Source organism: Pelophylax lessonae (assembly GCF_965119305.1).
Source record: "Pelophylax lessonae genome assembly, chromosome: 2".
Classification (NCBI taxonomy): Eukaryota; Metazoa; Chordata; class Amphibia; order Anura; family Ranidae; genus Pelophylax; species Pelophylax lessonae.
Genome location: NC_138769.1, coordinates 160,412,393 through 160,425,179, shown reverse-complemented (window position 1 = coordinate 160,425,179; position 12,787 = coordinate 160,412,393). Strand labels below are relative to the sequence as shown.

At 47.7% G+C, this 12,787-nt stretch overlaps 1 protein-coding gene across 1 annotated transcript in view; it reads left to right on the top strand.

The window, feature by feature from the left end:
- Positions 1-12,787, top strand: part of BAZ1B (bromodomain adjacent to zinc finger domain 1B) — a 143,758-nt gene that overhangs the window by 92,791 nt on the left and 38,180 nt on the right. The gene's annotated exons all lie outside the window — the stretch shown is intronic.

Genomic DNA, 12,787 nt, shown 5'->3' with positions numbered 1-12,787 from the left:
TTGGATTGGATGTAGCAGTCTTGATTTAAAAGGTTCTTGCTCTGGTGTGGTCCTCCTAGTAATGCTTTACCACTATGTGAGTCACTGACCTGGGAGAAGCATATCATATTTCCTGATGCTTGATATACAAATGCTTCTAACATCTCAGTGACTTGCCATATAGTAAAATAAGGGCATGTCCTGGAGCATAAACATTCAAGAAAAGCTCCCTTAGTTCTGTTCTTTGATCACATGTTTCCTGTGTAAGTGGCGAATCTGGTTATAGATTGGCTGCTCTTACCTTTCAGTAGGTACTTCGTGACATCGTACCCTGGACCATTAGACATATTATACATGTAGCAGTATTTTGTCTAGGAAAGGGCAGAAATGACACCTCCCCCTGGAATCACTGAGGTGAAAAAAAAGGATCACCACCTTGTCAGTGTTTTTGTTAAACCACCTTTTGCTTTGATTACAGCCTTTAGTCTGTTGGGCTATGTCTCTACTAACATTGCACATCTAGACTTTGCAATGTTTGCCCAGACTTCTTCTTCTAAATTTGGTGACAGTTTGTGGACTGCAGTCTTCAAGGCATGTATTCCACAGATTTTAATGGGGGTTAAGTCTGTGCCCTGACTAGGCAATGCAAAGGACATTCACTTTTCTTGTTCATCCACTGTGTGGGCATTTTTTGCTGTGCGCTTTGGGTCATTGTCATGTTGCAAGGTAAGCCACCTTCCCATTGACAACTTTCTGGCAGAGGGCAGCAGATTTTCCTCAAGAATTTGACGGTATTTTGCTCAATCCGTTTTATCTTCCATCCTGACAAGTGCACCAGTCCCTGGTGCATAACCGTATATTACCACCTGTACATACTTTACTGTAGGAATGGTTATTTGAACAGTGTGCTGTATTGGATTTCCACCAGGCATACCGTTTGGTATTGAGGCCAAATAACTCAATTTTAGTCTCTTCTGACCATAACACATTTTTCCATGTGGCCTCAGAATCTTCAAGGTGCATTTTGGCAAAGCTTGGTGGTGACTGCATGTGGCCTTTCTTGAGTGGCTTTTTTCTCTTACGACGTCCGACAGTCGCCGCCTCTCCATATTCGTCACTATGGGGTAATTGACCTTTCTCTATCGCTCATTGACAGACGTAGTCTTCTTGATTCTCAAGAGCTGGGTTATGTTGTCTCCGCAGGAGTAGGACTAGGCAGAAAGACAAAACGTTCTGGCTCCACCTTAGGGGCAGTCCCTGAGGGTATATCCTCCCTCTCTCTGCTACAGGGAATCAGTTTTTTTCTGTCTAGTCAGGAGTAAGGACCCAAGTTCCTTGCTGGGATCTTTGGGGTCCTGGCAAGATTTTTTTCTTTAGAAAAAACATTTTTTTAGGTAGTTTTTCTCCAGTGTTTTTTTCCTGTGAGATCTTCAAGCAAAAACGCCGGACTGGGCGACACTTGTGGTCACCCCAGCCGGCCTACGAGCGCGCGCAGACCATTGCATTGCGCTTGGTCGGCCGCGACACATTCAAGTAAGTATGCGGGGCCGGGCGACTGGCTGGATGTTGAGATCCAGTGGTCACCCCGGTTTCTGCCTACGAGCGCGTGCAGACCAGAGCTCCGCGCTGGGTCGGCCGCGACGGAGTCCCAGTGGAGGGACTGACCTTGCGAGTTAAAAGTCTCGCTTGGACGCCAGGAACCAGAGAGTCGAGGCGTCCGGAGTGGTCCACAACCCCCCACCCCGGTGGAGAGGGTATTGTGAAGAGAGGGTGCCTGTCGGTTTGGATGTGGTCCGGGCGATCAGGGTATACTTAAAAACGACAGACTCGTTTCGCAAGACGGATTCACTTTTTGTGATCCCGGATGGACCCAAAAAGGGTTGCCTGCATCTGCCGCGACCATTTCCAAATGGATCAGACAGACGGTGGTACAGGCTTATTCTATTAAGGGTCGGGAGCCCCTGTTCCCTGTTAAGGCGCACTCCACTCGGGCACTTAGTGCGTCATGGGCCTTTCGCCATCAGGCGTCAGTGGTCCAGGTGTGCAAGGCGGCTACCTGGTCGTCGGTGCATACCTTTACAAAACATTATAAAGTTGATGTAATGGCATCATCTGATGCCGTGTTTGGCCGCAAGGTTTTGCAGGCCGCCATTTGAGGAGACCAGTGGTCTGCCTCGAGGGTTTTTTCCGTTGGAAATTTTTCTTTTGAGTCTCATTCTTTGTTTATAATGAGCCTTTAAAACTTCTAGTTTGGCACCGGTTGGGCCTTCTAGATTGGATTTTGATTTTTGTCAATCCCACCCCTCATTTGTGGCACTGCTTCTGGATGTCCCAGCTCTTGAGAATCAAGAAGACTACGTCTGTCAATGAGCGATAGAGAAAAATGGATTTTTGTAAGATCTTACCGTAAAATCCTTTTCTCTTAAGCTCATTGACAGACGTAGTACCCGCCCCTCTATCATTGAGTTGGGTTGGGTTAAATTCTCTGTTACTACTTTAGAACAGAACTGATTCCCTGTAGCAGAGAGAGGGAGGATATACCCTCAGGCACTGCCCCTAAGGTGGAGCCAGAACGTTTTGTCTTTCTGCCTAGTCCTACTCCTGCGGAGACAACATAACCCAGCTCTTGAGAATCAAGAAGACTACGTCTGTCAATGAGCTTAAGAGAAAAGGATTTTACGGTAAGATCTTACAAAAATCCATTTTTGCTCCGTAGGAGTAGCTAGGCAACAGAATATGTCAATATATTAAAGCTTTTAGCATATCCCACCCCCAGGGGGTGGTCCCCTCAGTCAATACCCTCCTGCTTCCTGTATCCATACCTCAGTTTCATTGTCTAGCTATCAGGAGTAGCAGGCTGTTTCTGTGCTGGGGCTTTTTGTCTCAGCCTTTATCTTCTTTTTGATTTTGAGTGTCTCTTTCTCTCTTTACTTAGCTTTTAATTTTCTTCAGCTTTAGTTAGTTCTTCTGATGAAGAGGATCGTGCGGGCTGGGTCTCGGGCTGGCCCCCCTGGTCTCAGGTTGTGGGTCAGTGGCTTCCCAGCCTGCCATCGAGCGTTCAGTCAGGTTTTTTTCCTGGCGTGTGTGAACGACCCATCCCTGTTCGCTGCAGGGATGCTGCGGTGAGGTGGCTACCTCACTGGACGCCATGCGGTTTCGCACCGCAGTTCTGCTGCGTCCTGGCTGCGACTCTCCCTGTCCTCTGTACAGCGGCTTGATCGCTTGGGCGGGCTCCCCACACCATTCAGAAGGTAAGTGTATCTGTGTGGGGACCTGTCTGTTTAGTGGGTGTCAGTCTGGGACTGTGTAACCCTGCCTTTCTGTACACACTATTGGGCTCCCTGTCTGTTTTGCTGCCTTCTGTGGGCTACAAGGAGGGGGGCTATCCTGCACTGTTCTTTGTTTCAGACTGTGTGCTTTTTTCTGTGTGACAGGCTGTATGCTGTGGGGCATGATGTGAGACATGTTTGTGCATACATGCGGTGGCCGCTGCTGCGGTCCGCCATTGTTTTATTATACTGCAGGCGTGTGATGGCGATTACTATATACAGGGAGCGGCGTTTTTGGCGCCAAGCGCCGCCATTTTGGCGGCGATCGCTCCAGCCTCATGTCAGCGCCGCATGTTCTCTGCCTTTGCATCCTCCTCCGGCGGCCATTTTTTTGTAGACTTCCATAGGCTTTATAGGAGCAGTCGTTATTGCATCACTTCCTTTTCCCTGAGCACAGCGATCGATGCAGCAGCCTAGGTTTACCTTCTCTTATTCCTGTATTCATTGCCTAAAGTTTGTACTTCTTCTCCCTGTGGGGGTCGGTGTGTGCTGTGTGTGTGCGGTGGGCTGCGCTCGCTGCTATTTTAAAGGGACAGTTACCCTTTTTTTCCTGCAAATTTCCTCCCACTTTAATGGGAGGCCAAGGGGCTGCTGCTGCTCCCCCTGAGGGGGGCGATTTGGCTACCATTGTGGCTAATCTGGCTGCTCAGGTGCAGATGCTTGTGGCTGCTCAATCCACAAAATGGCCCAGAGTTTCAATCTCCTCTGATTCAGAGGGCGATGGTGATGGGGCTGCTATGGCTGGGGTCCCCTTATCGGGGTCCCGTTCGTCCCTGGACTTTGCAGGGTCGGAAGGTTGAGGCAGAGGTTGAAGGGGTTGATGATTCCCCCCCCCTGGCTCGTCTGAAGAGCTTGCAATCATGGATGAATTGGTTGCTTCTATCAAACAAACGCTGCATTTGCAGGATGAACCGTGTCCTGCCGTCCTGGCCTCTTATGGGACGCAGCGGAGACGCAAAACATCGCAGGTTTTCCCTTGCACTAAGGATTTTCAGCGCGCTGTTAGTGAACAATGGCGCAATATAAAGAAGCCTTTTGCTGTGCCAAGTAGGTTCAAGCTGAGTTATCCCTTCACGTCAGCCACTGATGAACGCTGGTGTGTGCCGCCTCCGGTGGATCACGCAGTGGTGGTTTTGAATAAATCTACTGCGATTCCGGCGGAAGATACCCACGGACAGGAGACTGGAGTCTCTTGCCCGCCATACTTGGTTACCGGTTCCATGCTAAAGGCTATTTTTGCTTCCCTTATGGCAGCTCAGGCTGTCGCGGATTGGACGCAGGTGCTCAGGCGCGTCCTGGTGGCTGATTCTGCCCCGCCGACAACGTTGTCTATGGTGGATCAAATTCATCAGGGTGTCATATATTTGTATGATGCGGAATTAGATGTAATCCCTTTGGCTGCACGTGTGCACAGCGTGGCTGTGTTGACACGCCGCTTGATTTGGCTGAAATGTTGGTCTGTGGACCAATCTCGCAAAACTTTAGCTAATCTGCCCTATACGGGATCTCGTCTTTTTGGTGACTCCCTGGATACGCTGATAAAGGGGATCTCTGGGGGTAAGAGCACGCTCTTACCCCAGTCTCACAAGGCTAAGGGTGCTCAAGGTAAGAAGCATGCTTCGTTTAGGCCCTCTCGGGGGTCCTTTCGTGCCTTTCGGTCGCACTATAAGGGCAAGCCCTTCAAAAGCCAAGGCTCCCAAAAGAAGCCGTGGACAGGTAAGCAGAAGTCCGGCCAGTCCGGGTCCGCTGCCCATAACAATGCGGCCTGAAGGGACGCCCTCACCCAGTTCTGGGGTGTGGGGACGTTTGCTCGGTTTTCTTCAACCCTGGCTGGCCCGCGTTCGGGACAGGTGGGTTCAGGAGATCGTTCCGTCCGGTTACAAGATCGAGTTCCTCTCTCGGCCGGCGAGCAAATTTTTTCCCTCAAATCTTCAACTGTCTCCGGAGCGTTTGCGGGATCTGCACCTGGCGGTGCGGGACCTGCGGGCTCAGGGAGTGGTGGTTCCGGTGCCTCATCGGGACAGATTTCGGGGGTTTTATTCAAATCTGTTCACTGTGCCCAGGAAGGAGGGCAAGGTACGTCCAATTCTGGACTTAAAAGCTCTGAACCGCTTTGTGCGGGTTCGCAAGTTCCGCATGGAATCCCTGCGCTCGGTGGTGGCTGCTCTAGTTCCGGGAGAATTCATGGCATCCATCGACTTGAAGGATGCGTACCTTCACATCCCCATTTTCGGGGGTCACCAGAGGTACCTTCGATTCGCCATTGCGGAGGATCATTACCAATTCGTGGCGTTACCCTTCGGTCTCGCTTCGGCTCCGCGGGTGTTCACCAAGGTGCTTGCACCGGTTCTGGCCTTATTGAGAGCCCAGGGTATCTCAATCCTGGGGTATCTGGACGACATTCTGGTTCGGTCTGCGACCAGTCAGGGTCTGGTGAAGGACCTGTCCGTCACGATGCAGACTCTGCAGGAGTTTGGTTGGACGATAAACTTCCCAAAATCGACGCTGTGCCCGTCGGTTCGTCTTCCCTACCTGGGAATGATCCTGGACTCTGTTCAGGCGAAGGTCTTTCTACCGGAAGACAAGCTCAGGACAATTCAGGACGAAGTCAGGTCCCTTCGGGACGTTCCGTGCTCATCCCTCCGGACGGGCATGAGGTGTCTAGGTTTGATGCTCTCGGCCTTCGAGGCGATTCCCTTTGCCCAGTTTCACACGAGGGGTCTCCAGGCGGAGATCCTGTCCAGGTGGGACCGGCGACCACAATCTCTGGATCTTCAGATTTCGTTGAGTCCTCGCACCAGAAGGGATCTTCTGTGGTGGCTGCAGTCCCCGGCGGTGTCGGGGGGGCAAGTCTTTTCGTCCGCTTTCGTGGACGGTGATCACCACGGATGCCAGCCTGTCGGGCTGGGGTGGTGTTCTGGTCGTTCTGTCCGCTCAGGGTACTTGGTCAGAGGGGGAATCCTCCCTTCCGATCAACATTCTGGAATTGCGGGCAATAAATCTCTGCCTTCGACGTTGGACGGACAAGCTTCAGGGCCGTCCGGTTCGGGTGCAGACGGACAATGCCACAGTGGTGGCCTACATCAACCACTGAGGGGGCACCAGGAGTGCCCGAGCGGCTCAGGAGGTGGCCGATATTCTGTCCTGGGCCGAGACACACGTCCCGGCAATCACGGCGGTTCACATTCCGGGGGTGGAGAACTGGCAGGCGGATTATCTGAGTCGCCAGACTCTGGACCAGGGGGAATGGTCCCTTCACCCGGATGTCTTCCAGATGTGGACCTGTTCGCGTCTCGTCTGAACAACAAGGTGGGAAGGTTCGTGGCAAGGATGCGCGATCCTCGGGCAGACGCGTCGGACGCGTTAGTGGCTCCGTGGCATCAGTATCGACTGATGTATGCGTTCCCACTAATTCAGTTGCTATCCCGGTTCCTTCGCAGGTTGTCCTCGGACCGCTCACGGTGATTCTGGTGGCGCCAGACTGGCCTCGCTGGTCTTGGTACGCAGACCTCGTGAATCTGGCGGTCGACACTCCATGGCGTCTGCCTCTTCGAGAAGATCTTCTGTCTCAAGGACCGATATACCATCCTGCTTTACAGTCGCTGGCTTTGACGGCCTAGCTGTTGAAACCGAGGTCCTGAAGGATAGGGGTCTCTCCCGGGGAAGATTTACTACCGTACTTGGAAGGCCTATTGTGCCTGGTGTGAGTCCAGGGGGTTTTCCCCTCGCTCATACTCGGTGTCTAGGGTGTTGTCTTTCCTTCAAACGGGTGTGGACCAGCGTTTAGCGTTGGCCACGATTAAGGGTCAGATTTCTGCGCTGGCCGTTCTTTTTCAACACCCTGTGGCGTCTAATTCTCTAGTTGGCACCTTTGTTCAAGGGGTGCGACACCTGGTCCCTCCTCGGAGGGAGCCTTTGCCTCCATGGGACTTGAACCTCGTTCTGTCCGTGTTGCAACATGCTCCCTTTGAAAAGATCAGGGAGATCTCATTGCTTCTGTTGTCTAAGAAGGTCGCTTTTTTGGTGGCGATCACTTCGGCTCGCAGAGTGTCGGAGCTGGCAGCCTTGTCCTGCAGGTCTCCGTATCTGGTGCTTCACTTGGATAAGGTGGTCTTGCGACCTAATCCTTCTTTTCTTCCGAAAAGGATCTTGGCATTTCACCTCAATGAGGACATTGTCTTGCCTTCACTTTGCGCGAAGCCTACGCATCCGAAGGAGGTGGCTTTACATTCCTTGGATGATGTTCGGGCGATCAGGGTTTACCTGTCAGCGACTAAATCTTTTCGCAAGACTGATTCTCTTTGTCCTTCCTGAGGGACCTCGGAAGGGTTTGGCGGCGTCGGCTTCTACCATTGCCAAATGGATCAGACAGACTATTGAGCAGGCATATGTTTTGAAGGGAAAAGTTCCCCCTATGCCTGTGAAGGCGCACTCTACCAGATCTCTGAGTACGTCTTGGGCCTGTCATCATCGGGCTTCTGTGGCCCAGGTGTGTAAGGCGGCGACTTGGTCGTCCGTTCACACCTTCTCAAAGTTCTACAAAGTGGATGTTCAGGCATCGGCAGATACTTCTTCTGGCCGCAAGGTTCTTAGTGTGGCAGTACCTTAGGGTCCCTTATTTTTGGGCCCTTGGCTGTTTGGGATGTTTTTATCCCTAGGTTATTTGTTCTTCCTGGGTTGTTGCTCCTGTTGAGCAAAGTTTTTTTCATGCTGCCCAGCTGGTTTCCTTCCTTTTGGTAAGGTTCCTTTCTCTGTTGTGGGTCCTGCGTTGCCTTAGGCGCGGCTGCATTTCCCACCCCTCATGTATGCACTGCTTTGGGACGTCCCCATAGTGACGAATATGGAGAGGCGGCGACTGTCGGAGGACGTAAGAGAAAACAGAATTTTTGTAAAATCTTACCTGTAAAATTCCTTTCTCTGAGTCCTCCGACAGTCGTCGCCCCCGCCCCTCTTTTGGGGTTTGTTTATGTACTCTACTGCTATTCTACTGAAACTGAGGTATGGATACAGGAAGCAGGAGGGTATTGACTGAGGGGACTACCCCCTGGGGGTGGGATATGCTAAAAGCTTTAATGACATATTCTGTTGCCTAGCTACTCCTACGGAGCAAAGGTCAATTACCCCATAGTGACGAATATGGAGAGGCGGTGACTGTCGGACTCAGAGAAAGGAATTTTACAGGTAAGATTTTACAAAAATTCAGTTTTTCTGCAGCACTCCTGTACAAGCCACATTTGTGGAGAATTTGTGATCTTGTTACATGCATACAATGACCACTCTTTATCATAAATTCCTATAACTGCTTCAGAGTTGCTGTAGGCATCTTGGTAGCCTCTGACCAGTTTCCTCCTGGCTCTTTCATCCAGGTTGGGGCGACATCCTGATCAGGGATGGTTTTTTGTACCAATACCTTCTACTTCTTAAGACTTCACGGTGCTTATAGCAATGGATAAACTTTGCAATGTTGTTTTTGTATCCATCGCCTGACTTGTCTGTCCACAACTTGACCCCCCGAGATCTTTTGACAGTGCCTTGCCACCAAAAGTTGATTGCTTCAGTTGCGCTACCAGGCACTGAAATGCTCCAGGAAAGTTATTTTCATGCTGAGCTAATTAAAATGATCACAGTTGAAAATCAAATAACTGTGCCATTGAGAAGGTGATTCGCTACACCTGATTGAGTATACAAGTCATTGTAGGAGGTGGGTGATCTTTTTTCCAACTCAGTGATTTATTTTTTAGTTTTTTATTATCGGACATGTTGGTGGTCTTTCACTTGGATTTTAGAAGTTGCAATTCGTAAATACAGCTGGATAAAACAAAGTGTCTCTCTTCAGCCTGCAAAGCAACAAAATGTGATTATTTAAAGGGGGTGGTTCCTTTTCTATACCCACTGTTGCTATGTTGACACTTGCAGTATAGGCCTAGATGTAGCACTGACTGTGCCAGCATACCTGGTGAGCAGAGTCCATAAAGGTTTACCCACTAGAGTTACCTCCACTAAATGGAGAAATACTGGCTTTTTTCAAAACAAATTCATGGCTACTGTAATTGAGATTGCTTTTGGTCTGTGACTGCCCTGTTGGTATTTTTTTTTTTTTTTTATGGGTTTGACAGGTAAAGAAAAACCCATCAAACCATGTGGTCTAGAATGGTGGTTTTGTGTTCAGTATTTTTTTTTTTTTTTTCAAATTCTGTCACTCAAGACCCTTCAGAGGCACATTTTTCCTTTGTTCTGGGCTCCCTCTGCAGTTTCTCCCTGATGTGTTGCATAGCAACAGCTTTCTTTACATAATATGAAATGTTTTTGAATGTCACACTAGTTTGTGCCTACTAGTATTGTATACAGTGAAATGTATTTCTGTACTATCCTGCATTCCTTTTTTAACTGAGAATTTATTTTCTGTTGCGTTTAAATGTCAAGTGTACTGTGCAGTGTCCTACCCCTGCATTAAATATTTGTGCACTTGAATGCTGTGATGTGGTGCCAGCTCACTGCTGCCAGGTTTTCCTTTTTTTTTTTTTGTCCGGATGCCTTTGGTCTCTTATCCCTGCACAGCTTAAATTGTGTATGGTCCTTTTTAGAGGCCTTTGATTATGCTCCAGACATTTAGCTAATTCTGACATGTCATTTTATAAAGTGAAAGTAGCATTTGTTGATGTTTGAATGGGAGTTCCCCTTTTATGGCCATCGCTTGGGCATTCTTTATTAGAAGGAATATTTTAGACTTGTGGTGCTAAATTGAAATTCCACTTGGTGGCAGCAGAGTATTGATAAACTTTGGTTGCCACTTGGCAGTCACTCAGTTTAGGGGTTTTCCCAAATTTCTTTTTTTTGTCCTTAACTTGATTTTATAAGCAAATAGATTTTTAAATATTTATTAATTGAAAATTACTCCTATAAAAAAAAAAAACTGCAGAAGGACAAGCAATGCTGAAAGCAAAGAATGATTAAAGTTGATGTTTAAACACATTGTTTCAAGAGCAGTTGTTGAATCAGCTATAAGTGTTTTGCTTCCGTTTTTTTACAGGAAAGGTTTAAGCAGTGGGACAATGGTTTTCTCTCAATTTTCTGTTGTTTTAGTACAGTGTCCATGTTCATTGCATGCATGCTTGAACCTTAACTGAGTGTGACAGGATAAGTCGCTTCCTATATTTTGCAAGCATTTCACTTTTCATTGTTTTTCCTATGACTTTATATTCAAACAATTTATAGTTTTGAGGAATGTTAAGCAGCTCTTGGCCTAATTGCTTTATAGTATATCTTTTTAAATGTGTTTTTTTTTATGTTGTGTTCACTTCATTAACAGCCTGTTTGGTTTTTTGTTTGCGAGTTAAGACCGTGACTTAAAATGGAAAATATTAAGTTTGTTTTACAGGTTACTGGAGAATTTTAACCACTTCGCCTCCTGTATAAGCCCTATAGATCAGAGCATTTTTTACATTAGTGCTATATACCTGTTTGGCAGTAAATTGGTTAACCAAGTATTACCCTTTATTTTTTTTTTTTTTTTTTTTTTTTAAAAAGACGAACCAGGCCTTTTTCGGGATACTGTGTTGCAAGATGATTTTTTGCTAATGCAATTAGATAAACTATATAGCACTCATTCTTGTATATTTATAAATGTTACCTTAGATAAAAGTATACACTTTTTTTTTTTTTTTTTTTTTTTTTAAATGTGACCTTAAAGTATTAGAGGTTGTAAACCTCCCGGAGAAAAAAAAAAAATAACCTGAAAGACCAAGGCATAATGAGCTATGCATTGCATAGATGAAATGCCTTAAAACAAAGCCCCCGCAGCGCCGCCCACGCTCACAGCGTCCATCTATACTGGGGGGGGGGCTGAAGAGCACTAAGGGGCTGGAGAGGGGGGGCCAGCAAAAGAAAAAAGTTGTATAGGAGGGGGGCTGTATATAGAGGAATTGGTCTTTCCATATTCCTCCTGCAACCGCTGAATGTCTGCAGAGAGCATCCAGCGGCTGCAGGAGGAATATGGAAAGATCAATTCCTCTATGCTGCCGCCCCACTGCTCCTCCTATCCAGTCACAGGGAGGCTGCTCAATCCTTGGGCACTCACCTTCTTCCAGCCCCTGCGAGCAGCACAGACCGAGGCCTGAGGGAGCAGCTGCCTTAACATGAGATGATCGGCGCGAGTACCGGCTTGACACCCCCCATTGGTATGCCACTGCTGGCCGGATAATGACAGAGCATGGATCATCCCACTGCAACAGCTTTAATTGTAATTGCCTGGGGCTCGCGGACACACACAGTCCCGCCTCCTAGCCCGGCTTCTTTGATAGACGTCACACGTCCTTGTTAGCCAGGTGTTCTGTCTATCAAAGATGCCGGGCTAGGAGGCGGGACTGTGTGTGTCGGCGAGTGCCCGGCAATTAAAATTAAAGCTGTTACAGTGGGATGATCCGCACTCTGTCATTATCCACCGACTTTCCTCTCCTCTCTTCCCTGAGCGGCTCCCGGAGCTCGCCCTACGTAATTTTCCACTCGGAAAATGCGAGCAGGCGAGTTGAAAATTTGAGGGCTTATCTAAGGAATAAGTGATTAAATGTACTAACTTTTAAAGTAGAACTATAGGCAAATAGGTGTGTTTTTTTTTTTTTTTTTTTTTTTTTACATCTTTGTCCCATTGGGGATCAGTTTTACTTTATATGATGATGGTACACAGGACGATTGGAGAGGTGGAATCTCCCTAACTGGGACAGCAAGAAAAACTTTGACGGCTGTTTTAATCCATCTCCACTATTTTCTAAACTATAAAAATAAACCCATTTTTTTGATCAGGGAGTGGATGTGTATGGATTGTTTTTTGGAAAAAAAAAAAAAAAAAAATCTTTTACTTTTAAATTGCATTATCTACAGATCAAGGCTCATTCCTTTGTAGCAAGCCTAATTATCTGCGAAACAGATCCAGGAGGGGAACACCAGAGACCAGTTTTTCCAGGAAACAGTCTTTGGTGTTGGGTAAGTCAAAAATGGTCATGTTGGGAGGAAGATGGGCTTCTCCGTTTGGCATCTATGCCATGACTTCACTGACATGGTTTACCACTTCTGGACTGAAAGGTTTTACCCCCTTAATGACCAAGCCATTTTTTTTTTTTGCAATTTGGCACTGTGTGACTTCAACTGGTAATTGCACAGTCATTCAATGCGGTACCCAAATTAAATTTGTCCTGTTCATGGCCTCCGAAACTGTGATGGGTAGTGAGTGAAATCAACCATTTATACCCACAGAAAGCCTTAAGATGGTGATTGGTGTTCGGGGTCCTGTACGTGGCTAGACTGCCAAAAAGTCTCACACGTGGTATACCCGTACTCGGGAGAAGCAACAATGTATTTTGGGGTGTCATTCCACACACACCCATGGCATGTGTGTGTAATATATCATTTAGTGACAACTTTGTGTTTGAAAAAAGTTTTTTCACTCCTTGACACACAGCTCCAGTCATTCTTGACCATTGAGT